The 14,289-nt window shown below is 31.4% G+C and overlaps 1 protein-coding gene across 2 annotated transcripts in view; it reads right to left on the reverse strand.

Moving 5' to 3' along the window:
• The window catches only part of CDH9 (cadherin 9), a 165,129-nt gene extending 152,901 nt beyond the window's left edge, over positions 1-12,228 (reverse strand). For both annotated transcript variants that reach the window (XR_012414515.1, XM_005556631.4), the window contains exon 1: positions 12,105-12,228. The gene's annotated coding sequence lies outside the window, so the exon portion shown is untranslated. The remainder of the gene's footprint in view (positions 1-12,104) is intronic.
• Between the last annotated feature and the right edge of the window lie 2,061 nt (positions 12,229-14,289).

Genomic DNA, 14,289 nt, shown 5'->3' on the forward strand with positions numbered 1-14,289 from the left:
ATAAAATCCTTATATAAATGAATCATCTTTTATAAGTTATATTAATTTTAAGGTCACAAATGGCATTTACTTTATGGTTGTTAATGTAATTCAAAGACTAAAAAGGGGAAGTCATAAAAAGATTAAAAAAAACAAAGTCAAATACTTGGCATTAAAATAGATTATGATATGAGAGCTTATGAAATTTTATTATTATTGATTTAAAAGATTTTCATCATTCACTCATATCTCCAAGATCCATGAGTAATATACTCATTTTAACTTCAAGCGATAAAATATCTATGATATTAAGTATTCTATATTAATTTCAAGTAATACAACATGCAACACAAAATTGTTCAAAATATAAAGCATTTCTATTGTGTGCTATGTCAACTTAAGGAACCTTATGATGTGAATATTTACATTCAGACTTAGCTTATCTAATTTCAAGAACAATGAAATTAATCATTAAATTAATCTAGGCTTCTCTCCTACTTTTGCATATGGAGGGAACCAATACCCTTTACCCGGATATAAGAACCTGAACCATAACCTTCTTAAGAATAATGGTAGCCATTAAAGAAGCCATCAATTGTGTCTCCTCATAAAACCCTATAATGCAGTTACTGCTAATATCTTACTTTCGCACAGAAAGCTTCTGGAGCGCCAAGGCATTAAAAGACTTTCTCAAACTCGCACATGAGGTATAGAGTAAAACTGGTTTTTGTAGGTAGGATGTCTGGCTCCAGGACTCTACCTGCCCTTACCCTGACTATCATAAAATACTGCCTGCTAAACTTCTTGTTTACTACATTTTACACATGAGACAATTTGCACCCAGAAGTAAAGATAACCTACTAGCAAAACGGAGTAAGTAAATGTGGGAGCTGGGAGGAGATCGCGGGTCTCCACGTGCATGGGGCTGGCATCATCAGTCTAGTGCACTTTTGTTTTTATTCTGATAAAATGGTGTTGTTGATCATAAATGTTTTAATTCATGAACTGTTAAGCAGTCCATACATTTTGGGGGGGGATATAGAAACTCTCCATGGATAACATGAAAGCTGTAGACTTTCTTCCAGTAAACTCAAATTAAAACATAAATACAGTATTTTTAGACAGATTTCAGAATAGTTTTGACTATTTAAAATGTTCATTTTGACATTATAGGGCAATAGCCATCAGATTTTTGTGGTCAAGAATTTCTAGACCGGGGCAGTGGCTCGCGCCTGTAATCCCAGCATTTTGGGAAGCTGAAGTGGGCAGATCACTTGTGTGCAGGAGTTCGAGACCAGCCTGGCAAACATCGTGAAATCCATCTCTACCAAAAAATACAAAAATTAGCTGGGCAAGGAAGCGCACACCTGTAGTCCCAGCTACTCGGGAGGTTGAAGTACAATAATCACTTGAACCCGGAAGGCAGAAATTGCAGTGACCTGAGATCCTGCCACTGTACTCCAGTCTGGTTGACAGAGTGAGACCTTGTCTCAAAATAAATAAATAAATAAATTCTTTGTAGAAGTAAATATCCTAGACCCCGCTTTCTGAATTTACTATATACTACATAGGGCTTGATAGATAGGTACTGTTGTAATGGACAGGTAGTTGAGAATGGCATTTGAATAACCGGGAATCATATGAAAAAGGGCATGGAGTCAGGCAAGGACAAGTCTTTTCCATAAAGTGTGGTATCTGTTTTGACGAGAGTGATTTTCACTAGAGTGATTTTTGAAAGTACACTTGGAGATAATTCAATTCCTAAAGTGTTTCCTGACAAAATTCTGCTTCAAGTATATTTTTAGGTACTGGTTTATAGATATAAATGAAAAACCATATTTTAAGACTCAGAATATAGCAGAAAAAATTAAAATACAGGAAAAAACCCAATTGCCAAAAACCAAAAACTTAGATTCAAGTCTGTAGAGTACTGATTTACATTTCTGGATGTGATAGAGTGTTGGTAGGGATTAGGAAAGAGAAGATTACTTGAAGACATTCCTACTTTACAAAATTATATTTTGTAGAATGTATCAGTAGTTAAAGGAATTGTTGGCCAGGGGAACAACTAAAAGATTGTTTAAATAATATGGCACAAAAGGTATTAATTTTCCAAAGAATGGTCCGAGGACTAAATAGGAAAGGCCAATTTAAGATATAGTAAAGATTATATCTCACTCCATTTGACAACGTCTTATTTTAAAAGAGATAATTACAAATTATGGAATTTTTTTTTTTATGTGAAACTTCTGGAAGCATTGAGGAGTAATGAAAACATGACCTTAAACTAATGTGAAATGTTATAGTGTAATTATTGGGTTATTTCATATTAAGATTATTGGTTTCAATTTTAGAGGCAATATCAAAGAGAATTCACTTCACACAGGGTTAGTTACCAGTAGGGTATAATCTATAAAATATGTCTCATAGAATTGGAGCAATATTGGATGTTTGTACCAAAGAGAAAATATAGTATGCTAAGCAAAATTTTCTTGGAATGAATTTAATGTTATTAAATAGAAGTGGAATAAAGATCAGTTCCAAGCTATCTAGGCAAAACAAAGTCAGAGAGAGGTAGAGAGAAAGTTACAAGTAGATATCACAATGACAAGAAAGGAATCTCTATCTGAAGTTGTCTGAAACAGTGGTCTCCAAGCGAAGGTGGTTTTCCCAGTGCAGCAGGTGCAGCCTCACCACAGCACAGTGCCTAAGATGTGGTAATGTTCAATAAGGAGAATTTTTAAATGTAAGAAGATGAAATAATTAGCTAACGGATGGATGAATACATTATTACAAAAAAATCTAAGGATATTTTTCCTGATTGCGAGTCTAAATGATAGGAAAGTGAACGGCTCATACGGGATCCCAAATAGACTTATCCATGAACCTACACACATTTGGGAGATCACACTACAGTGGTGGTGTTAGGAGAAGCATTGCTTCCTACACCTGCAAATTATAAGATGGACTGACATTGCTATGAAATGGAAATGAGACACAAGATCAGCTTCTTAATGTGAAAGTTAGATACATCCATTATGGGGCTCCCGAGGCCAAGCAGGCAGTATAAAAACATTTTGTCAATTTGTCTCTCCACTCCACCTACCTCCGTTAAAGGTAGTAATAAGTATGCAAGGATATCCTTTGCTTTTCAAGCCTCAGTTTTTCTTAACAGTTCTCCAAAATCCTCATATACCTGTATACCTGCAGGGCTGCGTTGTTGGACGTGTGGACAGGTCCTCTTGTTAGTAAAAGTACTTCTCATTCTACTTATCTCTTCTCTGTGAATTGTGACCTTGGTAATACTCAACTGTCTCTAAAGTTCATTTCCCGTAGTAGAGACGGAGGAGAGGAGAAGAGCTTCTAAAGCTAACCATAAAATACGCTGACCCATTTTTATTAGTTTCCACACCTAAGGAGTTTCTTGTGTTGGAAAAGCCACTTTTTGTAGCAATTAACTGAGTAATCTCCCAAAATGAATGCCCAGTTAAAAAGGAGAAGCACTTTTAGTTAAATTTATTCTGTCTTTGAAGTAGAGGAGGAGTCGGGGTAGGGAATAATGAACCAGGGAAAGTAGAAAAGCAGGAGGGATGGAAACAGAAGTAGCAGAGAAGCAGGGATTAAAAAAAGCTGTACTGAATTAAGAAGCACAGGTGATCAAAAGCAAAAATATAAATAAGTCATCACAGCTTATTGTAAGAAGAAAACCTATCTGCTTTCTAAGTATCAGTATAGATTTATGCTGAATCTGTTAGAAAGCAGTAGACGACATACAACCTAAGTCAACTTTACTTTAGCCATCAAATGATTTAGAATTAAAGCATAACAAAAAAAAATACAGAAGGAGATGAGTGTGGATATCTTTCCTCAAAGATTATAATTATATTTAAAGGAGCAAATACATATAACACTCAGCACATGAATCTAGCATATTAAATATGGTAACAGTAATTTTTCACATCTATATATAATTATATACTTGATATATTATTTGATTTTTTTAGTATATATGTTATCTAGAACATTTTAAATCACATGCTAACTACTAAAAATATCTTCTGTAGTCTTAACTTATATACTTTCTTTTCTGTATGCTAACATTGGTTACAAATCTACTTTTTTCAAGTTGATTATTTAATATGTTTAAATTTTTCTCACAATGAAGGTAATTAAAGATCACTTTCATACAAAGCGCTTAACATAAGCCAAAATCTGAGAAAGAAATGTAAGTAAAACATTACATAAATAGAATTGGATATATGATTACAACTGCTATTTTAATAAAAAATTCATATCACTGAAGGTTTATAAAACATCTCTTCTTCATAGAAAACCACTATGTTGTGTGAATATACATAGAATTCTAAAATGATAAAATAGTTACTTATTTTTCAAGATATTCTTTCAAATTCATATTTTATAGAACAAAATAATACTTTTAAGTGGTCAGGATACATTCCTTCAAACAGATAACCTAAGTAGAATTTGCAATCTGGTTAGAATGTACTCACATTCTTTCTATATAGGCCTTTTACTCACATTTTCTTGTAATTTAGGAAGACTACAATTTATGATCTTTGCAATATAAATATGACATACATAAGTCATATATTTATCCTACAATGACATTGTATTATTTCCTGAATGTGTGTTAAAAAAATTTATTTGGTGTAAGACTTCAACAGACCTAGTTTAGTTTTAGGTATATAGAAGAATTTTCTTGCCCATGTTTAATAAAGGGTTGCAGTGATTTCAAAGCCAATGCTTTATCTGTCAACTAGCAAACTTGCATGCCTAATAGGTCTGGGAGGAGCAAAAGGTCTACAGTGGCAACATGTTTCAATGTAAACTGTTATGTGACTGTGCTACTGAATCTGCTGTGGACTCCCACCCCTCTCTTGTCTTCATTCTGTCATTTGGTCTCTGGAGGTTTCAACATTAATCTTTGGGTATAAATGCTTATGAACTCCCAGTAGCTTGCTGACACATACTTATTTCAAGAAATTTTATCAGAACAATTCTCTTCTTAATTTTCTAAAATCACATATGATTTCCAAAGTTGAAACTTACTTTCCTATTTAAGTAAAATAATCTGACATATTTAGCTATTGAAAAACCAAGTTTAACAAAGGTCATAGGTCCAAAGTTGTGAGGGTGAGACACATCACACATATTTATGTATCTAACTGTCTATATATAGAAAGATATATATAAATATGAACAGACTATTGATAAAAACTCTCCTTCTTACTATGCTGAAATAACCCTATAATATTTTTAAAAAGCACTTTATTATTGATATTCACAATTTGTATTTTAATAGAACTTCATATTTTAAACTAAAATTAACTATAATTATAAAGATAAATATTTTTATTGCAAGTATAATAATATTCTTTATTGTCAGTGATTGTATTAGGAATCTGAATTCTAAACTAAACAAAAAAGGTAAATATCATTTGAATAAACAAGTGTACATATTATTATAATACATTAATGATTTAATTTTTGGAAAATTATGTATTGTCAGAAATACAAATCTGAATTTTATTTAATGCTAGTATGTGAACAAAGCTGAATTCAAATCATATTTAATATATCACATCATCTAGATAAACTGGTAAAACTTAGGGGAGGCAGAAAACTATTTTCTTTCTTCCAACTGTTGGACCTATTCCACTCCCTGCTTAATACATGTGTAAATACTTTATTAAGTTGTAACATTAATAAGTTGTGATATTAATCTAAAAGAAGTCGTAGTAATAAAATATTTCTCTTTGATTGTTTTATGAATTACTGTATATCACATATAAGAAAAAGCAACACTATTTAAACTTAGTATCATTTTTAATATAAATATACAATCAAGCACATTGTTGATTTACCAAGTAATACAACAAATATTTAAGAGCTATTGACTCTCAGGGAAAATAGCCAAATAAGTATTTAAAAATTTCACCATATAATGTGTTTGCTTTGTATTATACATGACCAACGTAAAATTATAAAAATTTTATTTCCTGATAATTATCTACTTTTTATATAAACATAGTTTGATATAGCATTAACTTCTATGTTATATATTTCTCATCCACTGTAAATGTGGGTAAAATGATAATAAATTTTGTGAGGTGTTCAAGAATTGTGAACATTCAATAAAGAATAATTATTTCTAGATACAGTCTAAAAAATAAAATTCTAATTTTTCCTATTCAAAAATTATCCAAGTCAACCATTTTAGATGGACTATAATTGAGTTTAAGATTTCCCAAAAATAAAAAATGTTCAAATGGTATTTTATCACTCGTTTATAATATAATATCTAATACTGACTAATTAAGGAGTTACTTTAGTTCCTCCTGTTACACCATTGTAATAATTAAATATGATAATTAATTTATGTGAACATTGAATGTTCACAATTTTTGAATTAATTGATTGTACTTTCTTTCTGTTTTCCATATGTATTCTGGATGCATACACACACAAACACACAGACATGGCTATAGATAGAGACATACAGAAATATGAATGAAGAAACACATATATGCAGATATAGAGATAAAGTTTTAAAGATATAAATAGAAGATACATAGATGATAGATAGATAGATAGATACATACATAGATACATAGATGATAGATAGATACATAGATGATAGATACATACATAGATGATAGATACATAGATTGATACATAGATGATAGATAGATAATAGATACATAGATGATAGATAGATAATAGATACATACATAGATGATAGATACATAGATTGATACATAGATGATAGATAGATAATAGATACATAGATGATAGATAGATAATAGATACATACATAGATGATAGATACATAGATGATAGATACATACATAGATGATAGATACATAGATTGATACATAGATGATAGATAGATAATAGATACATAGATGATAGATAGATAATAGATACATACATAGATGATAGATACATAGATGATAGATAGATACATAGATGATAGATAGATAGAAACATAGATGATAGATACATAGATGATAGATACATACATAGATGATAGATAGATAGATGATAGATAGATAGATAGATAGATAGATAGATAGATAGATACATAGATAGATACATAGATAGATACATAGATAGATACATAGATGTTAGTCTGTAATTTCAACTAAGTTTTCTGTTAACTTTCTGTTAAGTTTTCTTGAACTGTTAAGTTTTCTTTAACAGGAAACTGTTACATTTCTTCTGCAGCTTAATTACCATTAAAATTAAAAAGAAAACATTTTTCTTATATGTTCTTTATATTGTGAAGCATTTATAACATATAGATGTGAATATTTTAAAACATTTCTAGAAATTATGTAATAATACTACAATAACCTGCTTTGGTAGGAAAAAACAAGTACATTTTAGAGTTGGCTGATTGTCCAGGGAAAACTCCCTTAGACAACTTTTAAGACTCATTTCCCAGTTTTATAAAACTAGTGTATTTCATATCATGTCTTTTGACCCAGGAAGTGAATTACTGTTGCTCTTTTGCCTGGATTACACTTTGTTATATGCATTATTTGTTGTCTCCCCCATTATACAGCTTGCTGTGTATATCGTTTCTTTTTTCATATGACTTTCCAAAGATATTCTTTTACAAAATATGAGGAAAAAGTCTATTATGCTTTGGAAACTGTGTTAATAATATATAAAGTATGTCAAGGGCAGCATATTCTAATATAAATTCTGTTAGATATATGTTTCTACCAACATCCAATACATTAATGAACATATTAAATCTTTCATATTCAAATTTAAATAATAACTATTAGTTACTATATTTCCACTGTAAATTGAATTAGTGTTTGGAGGAGAAATTAAAATGAAGTCATCCACACACTTCGGAATTGTAGAGCCAATTTCAAAATCTGATATGAGGGGTTGGCTTTTTAATACATATTTATGAAACCATCATATGCTCTGGTGTTTCATCGATCAATTAGAGAGGTCAAAAATTACCTTGCTCATCAAGAGAAATGGAAGATATACAAAAATGCTTGTTTCTCCTGCAACTGGTTTATAATTTGCTAAATTAATAAGATAGAAAAAAATACTCAGAAAAACCTTGAATGTCATTTTAAGAAAATATTCAGCTCTTTTCTTTTTGTCTTTACTTTTCTTCCTAAAATATAAATAAATAATACATCTCTCTCACACACACACAAACACACACACTCACAAACACACAGAGCATCTGTGACCACAGCACCCCACGATGTTTCCACTTTCCTCTCACAGCCAATGAGATCCATTATAATGACTTTTATGTTTGGAGAGGTGTTCTTGGAAGTGCTAATATGAAGTCTCTTGGTCAGGCTCCAGAGACCCTGCTTTTGTTCAGGCACTTTGCATTTGTAATGTGACTAGAAGACCATGTCTTTCTAGTGCTAAATTTAGGGATAAGTGCATTAACATGGTAGGGCTGTTATGGAAATGTATAAGAGTGCTATAAAGACATTTTCCTCACTGTATACTCCTTACCATATTTTAATAATGAGGATAATGGTGCTTCCAGGCAGAGAAATTGAAATGACTCACAAGAGAAAAAAAAAAAAAAAACCTTTTCAGATTGTTTATAACAATCCAGAATTCATTGTTTTCAATAGTCTATACATCTCTATCTATCTATCTATCTATCTATCTATCTATCTATCTATCTATCATCTATGTATTTATCTATTATCTATCTATCTGCCTATCATCTCTTTATGTATTTTTCTATATTTCTAATTTGAGTTTCATGACTTAATACCTTAAGGTTCCACGTAATATTGCATATATATACATATATACACGTGTGTGTGTGTGTGTATATATATGTAAAACTTGACAGTCTTGGATATGTAACCTGATCTCTTTCTAAGCCTCTGCTTTCACATGTGTAAAATTAGAGATAGAGAGAGTTAAAACCCCTTTTCTAAAGTTCCAAAATTTTATATAAACACCTAAATAAGATAATGTTATGGTTATTGAGAGTTATTTGGGATATCTTTGAAAAGACAACTTGTTTCTGAAAACAAGTATGCAAGATACAGAGAAAGAAATTGCTTTATCTTAGGAAACATGTTTTATGTTCTATAAGAGAAATGACCACATTTATAAATTTAGCATCAGGTAAAAACAAACAAGACTCATTTTAAATCAATGTCCTTTTGATTCTATTTAGCATGCTTTCTTCTTCTTTAAGAAAATTTAACTTTAAGCAGATGATTTATAAGGTAAAATACCCAAGAAACTAAATAGAATTTTTATTACAAAAAAATCTCACCATGAATCAAAATTACTCTATGTTAATATTGCTATTGACTTGTGTGTGTGTGTGTGTGTGTGTGTGTGTGTGTGTGTGTGTATGTGTGTGTCCTTGAAGTCAAAAGTATTACACTGGACATTTTTTAAGACATCCTTTTTTTCTAATGTGAGATTATTTGTACATCATATTTAAATGTGTCTTTGAGTGAGCAAAATTAGTCTTAAAGAATATAGCAAATTAATAAGTTATATTGAAGTATCTACATTAATATTAAATAATTATCTATCTAGACTGTTTACTTTCATAGAGAACAAGTTACAGCCAATGTTTATTCATGACACATTCACACATTTTAAAAAATTAACTTTCGCCTTAATCTATACTTTCTTGCATATTATATGCTGCCACATTAATTGCATATTTTATATTATATAATTTGTAAGCACTCTCTACAGCATTCTTATTAACTACATCCATATACTGTAGAAATATTGGGGGGAAGGAGCATCTGCCTCATATCACTATTGATGCCTAAATAGAGCTAAGCCAGTAGAATAAAAAAAAATAAATTAACTTTGCTTTAAAAATCTTACTTGGTGAATGTACCATGGAAGGCACGCAGCATTGGCTAAGCTTGGCATGTATAGGGGTTATAGGAAAACACCAGAACAAATCCCTCCATGCAGGATGACGTTCAGATGAGCTTCTGATTCAACACACGATTTATCAAGCTGAGCAACACAACATTTAAAAGAATAATTTCAAGATCAACTTTGATATAGTACTTTTCTGACACACAGGCAATGGTATGAGACATTTGTAGTTCCTTTATGCAATGAATGCAATAACAGTAGCATAATTATGCAAACCATTTCAAAGATTTTTAAACTTTCAAATACTGTAATAAAAGAAAAATAGTATTTTTTATCCTAGAAAAATTATTATCTGACAGGACTATTGTTTTTATTAGTACTACCAAATCTGTCTAACTTCAGTGAATTACTCTTAAATTCATACTACTCTCTGCTTTCTCTAAAGCATTTTTTCTATTTATTTCCAGAATTGGATTTGCTCCTAGTATGTACTTATCTTACTTTCTTTTTCATTTTTCAAAACACGTATAGAGATGAAGGTATTTCAACATGTAAACATATATCTATTAAGTGCATATAATTATTTGTCTACTCCTCATTTGGAAAAACTTCAGTCAAACCCATAACATATTTGGTGACAAGACTACAAACACATGCTATTTATGTTATGTTCAAGTTCTTTGGTGCTATGTGCTGTAATAGCATGTTATTTCATTTTCCTTATCTTTCAAAAGATCTATGTTTCAAACCTGGACTAGCCAGTTTTATAGTTGCAAAAATGTATTTCACAATTGACATAGCATTGCCTAAGCAATGATGTAGTGTTTGAATGTGAAAAATAGGATTCATCTTCTGCAGAATGTAGGAGAAGGTTTTTTACAAAATTGAGAATCTTGAATAATCAAAGTCATTCTTAACGACTGTGCCTGAAGATGGGCAATTCTTCTAAATTCATAGGTAAAGCAAAGAGAGATGAAGAAATATTCCCTTCTGTCTTGCAAAAGTTACCACTTTTTTTGATGTCACAAAATCATTCATTCTTCATGCTACAAAGATTTAGAAACCTTGTGAAAAAATCACTATTAGGAATCTCATATATCTATAATACAAAATATAAAATGACAACACATCTCCGGAGAAGACCACCAATTTCTCCTCAGATCTGTAGTCCATTGTATCTTCATCAAAAGTTGATGATACAAATAAATGTAAACTTATCTACTACAGTTAATAACTTTCTTTTTATGACACCTTTGTTATTTAAAACAGATTATGAGACTTTCACCCTGGTAACAATCTCTAACTGTCAATACTAAAGAATTTTGATGACTTTATAGCTAAAATCCAAGCCTTTATTGAGACAAGCATACCTGCACAAATTTATTTGGTGTGAATGGTCATCTTGAGCATGCGATGGAAAACACCATAAAACAATTATCCACCAAATCAATGTATTTCCCACATCACTTCAATTTTTTTCAATGCCAATTTTGCCTTAGAAACACTCTCCCTTTCTTGTGGCTTTCATCTAGTCGTCATGACATTAAGATATATTTGCCTACAATAATGGAAAACAATTATAGCTAACAGATATATACATTCAAAGTGTTGACCTCAGTGAGAGTCACAAATATGTGAAGAAACCTCTTTTACCAGGTAGAGTGATCACCTTAATCCTGACATCCAATATGCATCTGTGGCATTTTTACTATTCATACATTGTTTCATTGATAATATTGAAAATAAAGAAAGCATTTCTTATTCAATTATGAATAAAGATGCCCTTATTTTTGACAGTTTTGACTCAAATGATTTAAACAAAAGTTATGAGAAGACCAGGAGTCCATTTCAAATTAATATAATAATCATATACATGAACACATAAATATGTGAGTAATTGAAAGCCACCACGATCAACTGATACAATTTTAAGTTTAGTTTTATTTTTACAACAATATTTCATATGCAAATATGGGGACTATAAAAAGAGCTTGAGTAGGTATCAGCTTTGTAAAAGTAAAATAAGAAGCAAATGTTGCAAGTTTTGTCACTGAGCATGTAAACATTTTATTCAAATACTACTAAAATGTATTCTTATGTGCTTCCAAGTGTTGAGAGAGAGGAGAGAGAGAGAGCAAAATATAGCAACCAGGAGAAAAGCAATATTTGTACTACTTCGTTATAAGAAAGCAAAAACTGAATAGCTTACATTGTCAAGCAAAGTAAATAACACTTACCTTGCTTAACAATGGAACTGAGTTTAGCCCTACTCCGCACTAACAATTCCGTTGTTGCTTCTGTCTCGGTCCTTCTCTTCTCTTTTTATAGTATCTTCACAGCTGAATCTTCATGCATCTCAGTGTGGCTTTCTCTTCGAGCATCACTTTTAACTCAGACAGGCAGGAAGCTGAAGCCAAAGGAACTCTCTATCTGATTGGTTTCCATTCAGCGTTTCTGATTAATAAGAAACGTCCCTCAAATAGGAAGATACTGCCGCTGATGGCGCTGCAGGGCGCCAGGTTTGGGCTTGGGGGACTGAAGACCTCTTTGGACACAATGATTTGCAAGCGAATGAAGTGGGAGGACTCAGAAAGGAGGGCTTTGTCAAAGACCCCCCATAAGAAAAAACGACACAGTGTTTTTAGTCTCGGTTAATCAGCTCTCCTTAATCTGTTTGCAATTGGGAGAGAAAGGTCACAGCATGTCTGTAACCTGTAAATCATCTGTAGAAAATATATATCACAGGGAGAGTGCTGTTGCTCAAAAGAAATTTTGTGTATGGTTCCTGCAGAATTTACAACTACCTATTTCAATTCAGTGTCAAAATGTCAAGTTTAAGAAAAAGAGGAGAAAAAGAATTCAGATAATATTTATCATTAATAACGATGAATTTTTAACTTTGCCTCTATGAGTATATAATCTAAAATAATCTTTTGCAAACAATGTTAAACATCTAAAAATTAATGATTGACATATTTGCTTTCAGTAAAGATAATGGTTTTAATTATAATTTTAAATTTCTGGAACGACTTTGCTTTTTACCTGATCATGCAATTGAATGAGTTTCATCTTCCCTGGAAATAACCAAAAATAATGGTGACCATAACCACATCACAGAAACTACATGATCCACCTGTTAGAGTCCCTGTTGTACATTGTACAACTCTTAGAGAGCGTGAACCAAAGCTAAAGTCAAGCCCTGCTTTAGAGAGGAGTCTGTTTAGTACTTCTGGAAATGGCACAATAAGAAAGGTATTGATTAGTAGATAAATCCTTCTGAAAAGAAGTTCTAGTAATAGTTGTATGAAATGCACGATGGGGATATGGCTCACTTTATAACGGCTCGTTAAGTCACAGTAAGTAAATAGCTTAAGTGCGAAAAAATATCAATATCCTATTTGATGCTTCAAAGGAAAACTGACAATAGAAAAAACAATTCAACTTCTATTTTTTCCCCCAATGGTAAAGCTTATCCATGAAGGATATATAATAGAGGTGCCCATCAGAGGCTTGTGCATTATGTAAATTCGTTTCTTTAAAAGGAAAACAAATGTTTTTAAAAAAATACAATTTTACGTATCTCCAAATAAAATGTGACACTACTAAAACGTGGTGATTGAACATGGAGTGAATGGCTTTTAAATACTTGTGTGTTTGAAGTGTAGGAGGTGGACAAAAAAGGGAACTTTATTTTGTTCATCTATAAATAAAGAAAAAGAAGGAAGAAATAAAGCCTTATGCATATTCCCAGGGCTAGATAGATTCAAGTGGTTAAGACAGCTTGGTGAATTCTTCATGGAGGCTAAGACTGTTTTCTTGAGGCGAAGACACTTAATTTAAAATTCACAGGCTCCTTTAGACTTATGTCCGCTGGGTCTACTTGCTCCTTTAAATAAAACTACATATTATAGAAGCCTCTTTATTAATACTGAGATAAAGTAATGTATGTAAAGTGAGAAAAAGGAACCAAACAAAATATTTTATCATAGTTTAAGGTAAATATTCACAAATAAAAGCTTTAAATCCCTTATGTTGCATACATTTTATTTCCCACTGAAATCCAACTGTGGGAAAAGGCTGTTCTGTGTGAAATCCACAATTCAACAGAGCAGTCTAAATCCTGATTTGAAGTTATTTTTACTACTCTGCGAAAAAAAGGAAAAAGAAAAGGGTTGCCAAATGAAAGGTCTTCTACCTTTCTCTTGTTTGGTATGGAATTAGCATTTGAAAACGAATGACTTAAACCTTGGAATTGTCCAAGATTCTTTTATATCATGTGTATAGCTACTTGTAAGTTTTCAAATGTGGGTAGCATTCTATGTCACATGAAAACAACTTTTCATACTTGCAGCAATGTGTATGAATATTTAGCAAACAAGTTTGTACAAAAGTATTAGTCATTATTTACATTAGTAGAGTATA

The sequence above is a fragment of the Macaca fascicularis genome, chromosome 6 (genome assembly GCF_037993035.2).
Source record: "Macaca fascicularis isolate 582-1 chromosome 6, T2T-MFA8v1.1".
Classification (NCBI taxonomy): Eukaryota; Metazoa; Chordata; class Mammalia; order Primates; family Cercopithecidae; genus Macaca; species Macaca fascicularis.